The sequence below is a fragment of the Homalodisca vitripennis genome, chromosome 2 (assembly GCF_021130785.1).
Source record: "Homalodisca vitripennis isolate AUS2020 chromosome 2, UT_GWSS_2.1, whole genome shotgun sequence".
Lineage (NCBI taxonomy): Eukaryota > Metazoa > Arthropoda > Insecta > Hemiptera > Cicadellidae > Homalodisca > Homalodisca vitripennis.
In genome coordinates, this window is record NC_060208.1 from 163949247 (window position 1) to 163962820 (window position 13574).

Consider the following 13574-nt stretch of genomic DNA (forward strand, 5'->3'; position numbering starts at 1 on the left):
TCGCTTATCGTAATCTACCCGGCTAAAGTAATCATAAGTACTGCGCTGCTCAAACATAGTTTAAAATAAAGTTAGTTATTTTATATAATCTGAAAGAAATACGTATCTTTTACATATATAAGCATAGCTTCACTATAAGATGATTTTCAAAGCCAAAAACATAATTCAGTTCAACATTATTGCTCTAAATTAATTCAAAGTAAAATCATATTTGGTATTTGACTAATGGTGACAAGTAAAATATACTGTATGTGTGTTCTTTGCTTCACATTGAGTCAGACACGTTTATCAAGAAAAATGGAACTAAAAATACAGAAAATAGTAAAAGGTAAGTAAAAGATACTGTTTTATTTTAACACTTTATAAAATATAGTTTTTTTTAATTTATTTTTAATGTAAATCAAGCGAGCACCTGATAGCATGCTGGGTTGGAGAAAACTTGATTTTTACAGGTGACATAAACTGTAATATTTTGGCGGATGTCACAGCTGATGCGTATCCAGGCTTAATGGGCTAAGTTCCCAAATATACGAAACGACAAGAATAGTAGGCGAAAGTAAAACCTGCATTGATCACTGTTTTGTTAGATTAATAAAATTATGCATAATGTTAAATACGATGCTTTAATATTACATCTTGGCATTACAGATCATTCAATGGTCCCCCCCCCCCACCCCCCCCCCCCCCCACCCCCCCCCCCCCCCACCCCCCCCCCCCCCCACCCCCCCCCCCCCCCACCCCCCCCCCCCCCCACCCCCCCAAAACCATTTCCATTTCATTTCATATACCTGATTTGGGAAAAGTATCAGATTTATTCAGTTGCCAGGCAAAATTGAACAACACTTTCAAAGTGAACGGGTCTTTTGAAACACTGATCCGGATCAGTTGTTCACTTAACTGACCCGTTCGAATTGAACGACACATTTGTAATGGCCACTGCCACTGCACGGCTAACCTCAAAACAAAATGCAAGCTTCCTTCATACATCTATGACTACATTAATCTGTTCAATTAATATTTTACGCTTAGACTTCGACACTATATGGCTACACAAAAAATATATATAGTTATAGAACAGGTAAAGTAGCTACAGTGTAAACAAAACTGTGAGAGCGAGACACGATCCACACAGCTGATAATCAGATACAAGAAGGTGCTGGTCCCACTCCCCAACCCCAACTACCCGTCGGAGGGGGCCCATCCTGCGCGGTACTGCTCAGAAAATTGCTTCTGCGCAGTTATCTTTAATAGCGGTTGACCTATAAATGATAATTAACTTTATAATGAATTTTAAATTTTTAGTTCTACTTCCTCAACATTCGTGCACTTGCAATCCGTATTTGTTGAAAGATATAATACATTTTACAATTAGTTTTGTTTTCGTTACTTCATTCATGAAGTAGTCATTGTTTGGAGGACATGTTCTTAGAAAATTGCTAGGAGCAACCCCGTTAGTTTGCGTTGTGTTACCCACCGCAACATTACCCGCGTTATCCTTGCGGTTTTGGGCATTACCTACCTTCATGTCGGGCTACCACAACGAATTCCATGTAACTATCATCCACTTTTCCTAACCATGGCCAAGAGATTGGCACTAAACGGGGCCAGACGGCTTCTGTAAGCCCTAAAGTTAACACTAGCATAGAACAATACAGTTAGTGAGTATGTTACACAAGGTTTCCTAGTCAGTTCCAAGTCACATTCGGTATCAGGCAGAAGAGAGACTACCCAAAACCTTGCTTCATCTCACCTATTTGTAGTTCTCAGCTTCAATTTAGTCAGTGAGAGTCTTATGTATTTCAACATCTGAGATATAATACAGAATGCTACATATAACGTCTTTAGTGGGTTTTGTACCCGGAAGACTTAGTGTAAAATGGGGGGCAAGTCGGTTAAGTAGCTATGGATGAGCCTAAAGATTTTCGACTATTGTATTATTTACTCACTGTGTAAGGGAGCGTGTCTGGAAACACCTTTGGTCATATTATATAACACTCCAGTATGGGGAATGCCGTCCCTTAATGGTACAGGACTGCGGAACGTGGTCAGTGACAACAGTAATTGGTGGTAGATGAAGCCTCGGAATGTTCCGACATGGCGCTGGTAGGCCGCTGTTTGGTGGAGATCGCGAGTTCGCCGGAGTTGTGACGCTTCTTAAACGGATGCTGGATGTGGGAGTAAACAGACACACAGTCGCTAGAGTAATCCATTTCATTAATAGAAAACTTAGCTACCACGAATTTTAAAACAACAAAACTGTAATGTGCACTAAAACATAACACGGGCCACAAAAATGAAATGGTCCCACTGTCGCGTTGTCCGACACTGAAAAATACATTAAGAGGTTAGAAAACACTGAACACAACAGAATGAAACTTCTAGGAGACGACCACAAAAAATTAAATTTCAATAGATAATCTTCCTATCCCGCAATGAATATTTTAACTTTGTTCTCTTTCAAAAAGTAAATACTTTACAGTTTATTGTATTGATATTATGAAAAGTAAATAAACACTGACTAGCTTTCACAACAAAATCGCTGATAATTGAGTGGGTACCATGTACACTGATTTAAATTGTACATCTATATATATAAAAATGAATGTTTGTATGTTTGTCCTTTATTGGAATCGTGCAACTATTGGACGATCATGATGAAAATTTGTACGTATATGTTGATTTTCCACGGAGTGAAGGTTTTATAAGCTATGCCATCTCTTTCCCGATTCAGGATTCCGCCCCACTGGTTACAGAAAAATACCCCATAAGAAATGCATTGCAGCAAACATATGTTATAACGTCTTTTCAAATTTTTAATCAGCTGTTCTTTGTAAACATATAATTTACACTTATAGTTTTAAAGCATAGAGTAAGCTTAAGAGAAAACGACAAATTTTGTTTAAACTGTTTTTTGCAATCACTGTTAAACATAGACTTTTACTATCCAGATAATACAATTCAAATTTGACGTAAAAAATTCAACCTTTAACTGCAATATTTTTATTTAATAAAAACCATGCTCATGCTTGATCCAGAAGAGTAATGCAGATATCATAATTACTATCTTACGTTGGCTACAAATATAAAGAATGTTATAAAATCAACCTTAGTTGTTTTTTTTTGACAGAAGTATGGTTCTCAAAACTCCCGTGTGTACATATTCTCTCGATCGAGACAACAAAGCAAGCTCAATCGTGGCATCGGAGATATAACTAATTTAATCTAAAATTTATTATAGTAAAAAAAAATTTACTAAGTAATATAAGGACTTCGGTTCTTAAGATTTGCGTGCGAAGCCGTGGGTAACAGCTAGATAGAGGCAGGAATATGGTACATACCTTCATAATACGCCCAAGAGGCTCACGATGGAACGACTATTGCAATTATCTCAGCAATGTTTAGAATGTGATAGAAAAAAGAATAAGTGAATATAGTGTACTGTTTTCAACGGGAAATTGCGTGCGGAAGCCGCGGGCAACTTTTGCAAAAAAATTATTGAAATGCGCAGCAAAAGCGCGCCGGGCCCGTAGTCTTCATAAAATCAAGTGTTTATGTGTGATGAAAATACAACTATATCTGTCAGATTTTTGTTTATTATTGTTCTACTATGTAAATATTAACCTTAGTGTGTGCTGGTGTCATTATTATGTAAGTATTCAAACTTCATGGTATTATGTAATGTGTAAACATTAAATTTATGGACTCATTTCTGTAAAATAAAATCATATTAACATCATAAAAATTGACAAATAAAATATTAAATTATCAGTTACATGAGCCTAGTTGTAATAATATTATATTTAAAAACTGAGCCCCTCTTTAGTGACAAAAAATAACATTTGACTCGTTAGAGGCGTTGTAATCTAAATGAGAAACACTTTGAATTCTTTAACAAGTATTAACTGGAGGGCAAATCTTAAGTTTTTACATCTCTATTGGGAGGTTTTCCTAACTTGACCCAATCTAATCTCATTGATTTTCTTTATAACATTGATATTTTCCAAGGTTCGTAAAAAAAGATAACAAATACATACTGCCTCAGTATATGGGCATGCTGTTGAAAAATAGTGACAATAGAAATAAATTTGCTTCCGTAGCAACAACGTTAAATGAAAAGTTTTCATTATTCACTATTTCCCTGGAAACGTGTCTTTATTGAAAAAGATTTGTGCTGTTCGGTCGAGTTTTATAGAGCTATATCCTTCTTCTAAAAACAAAGCGCAAACTTAAAAGTAACCTTAAGGAAGAGCTATAAGGAAGTTCGGGAGGTAACAAAGGAAGGAAAAAAAAACCCAGTCACCGGCTACCAGAAAGTTCCTTTGCACAAGAGGAGGTAGCAGACTCGAGGCTCGCTAGAAGGTCTTCAGTAGTAGCTGCGAGAGAACAAGCTACCAGTCAGCGCTTCTCCTACCAAAAGGAGTTAAGTAACACATAAAAGGAAAGTTTCAAGCCCAAGGAGACCTCACACACTCCTTCTTCTTTAGTTGAACTCGAGAAAAGAGTCCAAAAAGTCCACAGCAGCTCCTGCCTGAGTTTCAAAACCAACAAAAGAACAAACCGCTTCTAGTTCTTCAGTTCCATCTTTGGGAGATAAATTCAAAAAGGTCAAGAGGAAGCGTCTTAAAACTAACTTCTGTTTGGAAGAAGTTACCAGTTCGGGAGGAAGAAAACTCCAAGGTTCGTCAGATACTTTTTCGACTCCAAGAAAAAAAAAAACACTCCATAAAGTCGTAGTAGAGGAAGATTGTCGCAACTTGTCGATCATTTTTGGAATCATCTGCAACCAATCGGCCTCTGTATATACGATATTGCGATGTATATTGCGATGTGGAGCTGTGTGTTCGTGTAACGAACTTGGGAGCGGTATTGAATCGACAAAACAGATAGGATGACCGCTACACTACGTCGCGTTGGACGGAGCGGCGTAGACACGCGGGGGGGGGGGGGTTAAAAACACCCCCCCCCCAATGTCCCCGAACTTCTTCAACATGGGGACTTAAAATTCTTTGTGAAATTTCATGTGTGAATGTTTAAATAAAATTATTATTTTGTTACTATTTTATTAATTTTTTCTTTGAACAGAAAAAGAAATACATGCTGAATTTATAAAGTCACTGTCAGTACCTACAAAGTACAATAATATCCAACGATGCAATTACCAATATAAAAAATTCTAATATATAAATTTAAAAACAAAAATATTCTAAATATTGAAAACTTGATATTTACAAATTTCAGGAAACATAAATTTAGTTCTTAGTTCTTCAAAATAAATATATTTTATCTATTCACTTTCTAAAGTTCTACTACTTTCCTCACTTTTGTCAACTTATCATTTTCTTTATAAGCTAATCACAATTATTACAAAAATTCACAGAAACATTTCTGTTTATTTTTTGCTATTTAAAATATTTTCTGTAGTTCTAACTACTTGATTTGAATCACACTGGGTATTTGTAACTAGTTGTAGACTATATCCACTCTTTTGTTTCAGTATATATACATTTTTCTTACTTGATAGACCACCTGTAGGACAACGTTTAGCAAGTAATTCCCTTTGATGTTGGCTAACTTTGGCCCCAGATTAGCTTACTGAGGTGGGATACTGAAGGTGTTCCCTTGGAGAATTGGATTCTACTTGACTTACTGAGTCCGCTATAAGCCATTCGTATAAATTTGTATATACGATAAAAGAAATTAATTATCTGACAGTTACTTGCGACAAGAAATTAGTAACGCTAATAAGTCATCTATATTAATTGTTATGATAATGCGTTTTAACCAGCTTTCCTTTCTGTGTCACTTGTGCTGTCTGTTTGTTTTTTCTGTTTCTCGATTTCTTGATTAGCTAAATATAGTGATGAGATTACGTTGATCACAAACTTAATCAGAAATATCATAACTTGTATTTTAATTTACAGTTAGTAACTTGCATGTGCTACACCGACTATTTATTTTGTGAGTAACTAATCCCACTGATGCACTATTATTTTACATAAATGTAAAATAACACCCATTATGCACGTTTGCACAAGTGAATGAAAGAAAAAGTTTGTTTTTGGTGTAAAACTGACACAAAGTGACGAAACCTCAAGAGACACAAATCGTTTTCTACACAACGACTCTGGATACCTTGTGGTTGGACGTGTTATAACCAAAAGTGGCATAAACAGTTTGAAATTTAATCGTAACTGGCGTAGACATTTATAAAGAGGGAAATTGTAGAAGTCGAAATCTTTCAGGAACCAAAAGCTTCCAGGAAATAGAAGCTTCCCGACAGAGAAAGCTATTATCATAATCTCAATAATATCCTTAATTACTTGACGCCTTGTGTGTCATTGGAACTGTGCTGGTATGTGGAATTTCTGCGTTAAGTGGTTTACACGCTGCACATGTGGCCAAGTAAGAGGTTAGTCACTAAGGTTTGTCTGTCTCGGAGGTAACGTCGATATCGGTGATCGTGGACGATTATTTGGCGAGATTCGGTTGTCTAAGACCGCATCAGACTTTTTGTAACTTTGGACCTAACCTTTCGACTACTTTAGGGACTTGCTTGTGAATCGCTGTGAACCTCACAGTACATGAAAACAAAATGGCTTCCAGTACTTTAGAGATGACCCTGAATTAACTAGGTGAATTAACCACCCATCTCGCACGTTTCGAAGTAATATTAACTAAACAGATGTTAATATTATGACTACGAGTACTTATCGTTTTGTTCCTTTGTTTGTTAATCCTTACTCGATGTTTTCATAATCAAATAGTCTGTAATCGATTTTAAATTATGTTATGTTTATAAAATCCATTTCTAAAAATTGGAACTCACATTTTTCTGAAAGCTTGAGTATATACAATTAGAATGTAAAACTTAACTGTTTGGTATGCATTGCATATGTAAATGTTTGTATTCATAAATAATTTTTCGTCTCCTAACAAATCTGCTCAATGCCAAAGAACTACCTAAATTATATTTGCAAAGATTTTGTAATAGGTCTATTAACTTAAAAGTTCTAAAATACAAACGTACCTTGAAGAGAAAGAATGGCGTGATCTTTAAAGTGCCAGTTACATGGAGATATTTAATAATATAAAAACCAGAGCTGGACAGACACTCTGGAGACAGAACCTAGAGTGACTCTGCCGAGCGTGAACTCCGGGCTGGGTTTGATTAAGTCCCTATAAAAAATGTTGATTCTCCCCGGCTGTGAACTATGTCAGTTGGCATGTTACACGGTTGTATACCAGAATATTGTGTACTTGTTATGTGAAAATTCACAATCTGCTAGTTATACAATTTTCAGTTTTAGTTTGGCTTGCAATCACTGTAAACTTCTGTTCTTCTTTACTCGGTTGTGTACACCTAACAATATTATAAATGTGAAAGTGCCTTTGTTTGTTTGTTTTTCTTTCACGTTTTCATTCATCCGATGAAATTTTACATTGACATTCTTAGGGTTCCTAGTACGAATATAGACCTATTCTATTTAGAATATCCCTCCTGGCTTCTCTCCACTCGTTTATAAAGTGACATAAAAAATCCCGTCTTGGTCCCGAAAGCTATGAAAAATTAATTGATGTAATCGACTGTTCTGTGTAAACATTATGTTATGACAGCACAACCATAGGTTTAATAATTTTAACTATTATTTTCAGGTTGTAAATAATTAAAGTGTGATTATAAAAAGTGGAATCAAAAGCCAGACACAAATGTAATTTATCTCTCTTGTATGTTTCAATGATGAGGTACACAATACTCAATATATTTATAATTATAAAAAAGAAAAACATTGAAAAATCTAAATTAGTTGAACATGCAGTAAAGGAAAATCATCACATAAATTTTGAATCATCTAGTGTAGTGTTTAAAGAATCTTCCTGGACTAAAAGAAATACAATTGAAAGTGCATGTATGACAGTTTTAAAAGATAATTAATTGTATTACCCAACCTTCCGTAAATTTCAGTGATATATTTATACCATTAGTGAAAAAAGGAAATCCATTCCAAAATTATGAATTGCAAACCATATTTTTCTACATAATTCTTTTATAATTTATTAGTTTTTGGCCTTTACAGTTAGTTTTAAATTCTATTCTATTTTATCGTATGTTTTTTTTTCTATTTTACACATATGTTTTTCTGTAAACAATATCAAATTGATGATGCCTTAACCGGCGAAAGCGCTTTTTAAATAAATTGAATGTGGAAGTATGAAAAATGTCTTTTCCATGAAGAGATCTTTTCATCTTACCTTATAGGTTTAAATAAAAGATATCATAAGCAAAGGTAAAAATGTAAGACCTCCTGAAAGACCGAACAAAATAGGTATAATTAGTAAATGCAGTAGCATTACTAAAACTAAATAATGTTAACCTTACTTAACCTTCATCAATGTAATTTGAGATATCTGAAAACCAAAATTATCATCCGGGAGATCATACAAATAGTAACAAAAATGATTAATTTTAAGCAACCCCTACAAGGGGCAATACTAGCAGTAATTCATTACATGAGTACCACAGGCTCCAAATAAAACTGTTGGGCCTAACCAACTTTCTAAGTCGGATTAATACTAACAATATTAGCAATTCACTAAAGTATATGTTATATTAACAACAATGGATAATACATAATTTTAAAAGTATTTCAGTGGAATGCCAGGTCATTGAAAACATAAATGGCCTGAGATAATGCGATTCTTTTCCAAGCAGGGCATTCATATTGGTGTTATACAAGAAACTTGGCTAACCAATCAGGTTAAGTTGATTGACAACAATTATTATCTACTAAGACTAGATAGATTTGATGGATATGGTGGCATATCACTAATAGTACACAAAGCCCACGACTACTGAAGAAGTTAGAGAAATGTTACAGAATCATCCAACTCCTTAGTATTATCACGACCAATTTGAAATATCCAATTAAAATCATAAACTTGTATAGCACCAATAAGAAAATAAACAAGGAATTTTGGTTTGAAAATTTATTTTCTGGTGATAAAGGGTATACTCTAGTTTGCGGTGATTTCAATGCCCACCACCCTTTTTGGGGTTGCAATAAAGCTAACAGTAGAGGTAATGATATATACAACCATTACAATAACTCCCTATTCATACTTGCAAACTCAAATAATCCAAACCACAACTCCAGCTTTATCCTAACAACAGTCTATAATAGATTTAACATTTGTTACGTTACACCTAAGTTATATTCAACTATGCTCCGTTAGAATATATCACATGATCCAATGGGGAGTGATCATTTTCCAATTAAAATCAGCTTTCCAAATTACTCAATTGTATTCTAACATAAATACAAACCAGAATTACTATGCAAGAAATGTTAAGAGAGCTAATTGGGAAATGTATACAAACTACATAGAGCAGGTGTAAGCAGATATCTCTGACCACTCATCGGTAGATATAAATACATTTTATAACTTGATGAATGAGGCAATAAATATTAACCACTCCTTGTGTAAGAAAGGCAAACATTACGGAAAAGTTAGGCTTTGTTCCTAAAACTTGGTGACTGAGCAATGTTCTCTGGCAGTTGCTCATCGAAGGCTGTCTTTTAAAATATTTAAACAAAATATGACTGCACTTACATATAGAAATTATCAAATTGCTCAACTCAAAGCTCAGTAACTAAGTTCAACAAGCGAAAAAAACAGGGTTGGTCTAATCTATGCAATCAGATTAGTGACAGAAATTCATCAACCTAAGCTTGGAAAATTATTTAAAAAGATAAAGAACAGTACAATGGCCTACAATCATGAATTTGATAATAATATTGAATTGGCAGAAAAATGTATGAGTCATATTGTTCCAGATTATGTAGCAAAAGTCAATGAAATTAACTACCCCTTAATCAATATTAACAGCCAAAGAAGCTTTCTTGAGGATAGTTTTAATATGAAAGAACTTCATAAACGCTATTTATTCTAAGAAAAAGGATACATCCCCAGGATTAGATGGAGTCACATACAGTATGATAAAGAACCTCCCAATGAGTTGTTACAATAGTATATGGAACTATAAAATGGAATTACCTATTCAGTGGAAAGAAGTAATAATAATAGCTATTCTTAAACCTAATAAAAAATAAAGTAATGAACAGTCATGTAGGCCTATCTCATTAATCTTGATCATTAATGAAGATCATGAATACAATGATCAAGAATAGGTTTTGAGTGGCTAGTTAACAAGCAAAACACCATTCCTGAAAATCAATTTGGATTTCAGAAGAAGCGTGGCTGCTCAGATTATTTATTTACCTTAACCACAGAATATACAGGTTGCGCTAACTCAAAGAGGAAAATGTCATTGTTGCAGCACTTGACATTTCAAGTGCTTATGATAATGTAGCTATCCCAGTCCTACTGAGAAAATTATACATGCACGGTATTACCAACAAAGTTTATACATAATTTTAGTAAATGGCTCATAGGAAGAAGTCTACATCTGATACTTTCCAAATGAAACAATTACCAGGCATGCCTACAAAGGTTTGCCTCAAGGAAGTGTAATAAGTCCTCTTTTTTAATGTACGTCTTAGATTTAAAGAACAGCCTACCTGAATACAGACAGTACAGTTTGCCGATGATTATCTCTCTTTACACTTGTCATAAGAACTATGACACAGCATCCAACAATATGCAAATTGCACTCAACGACATTGTTAAAAGTTTTGATAAACTATATCTTTGAGCTTAATGCCACCAAAAGTAACATTACAGTATTTTTCAAGGAAAAGATATAATAATAATGAACAGTATGATTATTTTTATGTTAATTGTCACAAAGTAACACCTAAAAATACTATCAAAACTGTTAGGTGTGTGACAATAGATAATAAACTGTCATTTTCAGATCATATAAATAACCTATGCAACCAATGTCAAAAAGACATAAATATTCTTAAACTGTTAGCATGTGGAAGACAGGGATCTCATCCGGACCTCATAATTAAAGTATACAGAGGTCTCATACTTGCTAAACTGGATTATTGTAGTTTTTGGTTTGGTCATGTATCTGCGAAGTTACTAAATAAACTAAATAAAAGTTATACAAAATCAAGCCTTGAGGATAACCATGAATGCATTTAAATCTACACCTATCATAGCTTTACAAACCGAAATCTCAACATTAACATTAGTATGAGTCATTGCGTACTACCATTGCAGAAAGAGTCATCTACAAAATAGTATATGATAAAGAACATCCAGCACACTATAAAATTAACTATCTCAATTTGTTAATCAGCATTGTCACGTTTATTGGAATAATAAGAAAATCCCCCTGTATATAAAAGCCATACATAAGATTGGTGAAGTGGATCAGAATTACTTTGATCATAAACTTAAAATACCAAACCACTGGGATTTGGACCGTTCAATTTTATTAACCAATCCAAATGTAGTACATTAATAGATAGTGAAAGTTACAGTAAAAAGACCTGTAATACGGCTGTAATTCATCAGGGCATAAATAGTATGTTTGTAACAAAATATAAAGATTGTTTGGCAGTTTTCACAGATGGTTCAAAATGCAATGAAAAGGTTGGAGCTGCCGTTCCCCCCCCCCCCCACCCCCCCCCCCCCCCACCCCCCCCCCCCCCCACCCCCCCCCCCCCCCACCCCCCCCCCCCCCCACCCCCCCCCCCCCCCACCCCCAATTTAAAAATTTTAAAACCTAATTAAAATAAAAACAAATTTTAATAAATGTAATTATAACACAGAAGACTTTTATACTATCCAAACATCAAGCTGTTCTCTAATGCACTGACTTCACTGCTCGGGATTGTGTTATCAAGGTCTGAAATTTCAGAGAACACTGTAAGAAAGGGTTCCGCCTTATTGTTAACAATCCGCCTACCACTGCTGCTGGATGAGTCACTGGAAACAATTTGTGGCTATAGAGCTGTAGTATTTGATAAAAAATAAACCTTTTTAGTTACATGTCTCTTATTACTATTAAACATTTAATATATTACTAAATAAGTTAAGAAAACTTACAAACATACTTACATAAACTAGTACAAACAGTATGCATAACTTCTACAAAAAAATATATACACATTTAAAAAGTGTTCATATTATTTGTTAGTTTTAATTCATTGAACATAACCTTGAAGCGTGCAGGTTAGACTATAAACAATTATAAAGTGATTTGTCCTGCAATGCAGGCCATACTGGAGTGTGAGGAGAAACTGAAAAGATTCCTTAGGAATGCTAGAGGTTAATATACTTATTATTAAACTTGAACATATTTGCTTTTAATTGCAGATATCTAAAAACAAATTTCTATAACATTTATGTTATAAAGATTGTGATAATTGTGTTTGCAGGATCTCTGGACTGCACTATCAAGGTGTGGGACTTCACCAAGCTGACAGATGAAGTGACACTGGAAGATGTCAACATCTCACACAACCCAGAGATCAAGAAGAATAGTGATAAATATCTGCTACGCTCCTACGCCACCAAGAACTCTCCTGTCCTTTGTCTTCATTTCTCGAGAAGAAATGTCTTAATGACTGTTAGCATGTATGATTCGTCCTGAATAAATTAGATATATTTTTTTTTAATTACCATGTTTTAAATGTTGAAAAACCCAGTTAACCTTGCAAGGTATTTTTTAGTTGACATCTAAGTATAAAGATCTAGCAAACTATTAGAAGATACTAACATGCGCCTTAATATTTTTGTACCTGATCTCCCAATACAGATCCAATAGATAATGCCAAATATGCAAAGGTTAGTTAAATATCTGCTAAATATTGTTTACAACCCTCTTGCACAGTTGTTATAGTGTGTGGGGTACCTCCTGCAGCAGGAACTTTTTGACCAAAGCTGTTCGAAAAAACACCAGTTTTATAATAGCAACTCGTTACTGTCGGACAAATCTTAATGTTACATATTTTTAGTTTTACATTATTCACTGAAGTATTTCATAAAGTTGACATTAACCTTCTATGATAATATTATTTTTAAACATAAGATTTCTACGTTTACAGGAGTTTCAGTATTGGGCCTGTTATGTTGTTCATTACAGCAACTTGGCCAAATTTGTATTGAGTTGGCCTGTGCCTCGATAATACAAACATTAGGTCTGTCAACACCTGTAAATACTTTATTACCAAGAATTGACCAAAATGTCATCTTCATCTTTTTTCCTCATAATTTAGCGTTGCTTTAACTAAGGAAAGTTAATATCAAACTATTGCTACTATCATACAACAAAGAATCATTGTCCATCCAGAGATCAACACTCTTGCCACTTTGTTTTGCACATTGTACTGGGTTTATATTTTATAAACATAATGACGGAGGCTTTAAGCTCCCTTTTTTACTGAAATTAGGAGGTCAAGAAAATGGTATTAAAATTAAATTTATTTCAAGGAGAAATGAGTTAGATTTAATTAATAGTAAGTGAACAGATATCATGGATTTGCGCAGGCATACGGACAGACAAGCCAAAACAAAGATGTGTTAAGTGGTATGTGAATAGAAGGGAGTTTAAGTTAAGTAAACATGTTAAGTCTCTAATGAATTCCCCTCAGTCTAAAGTG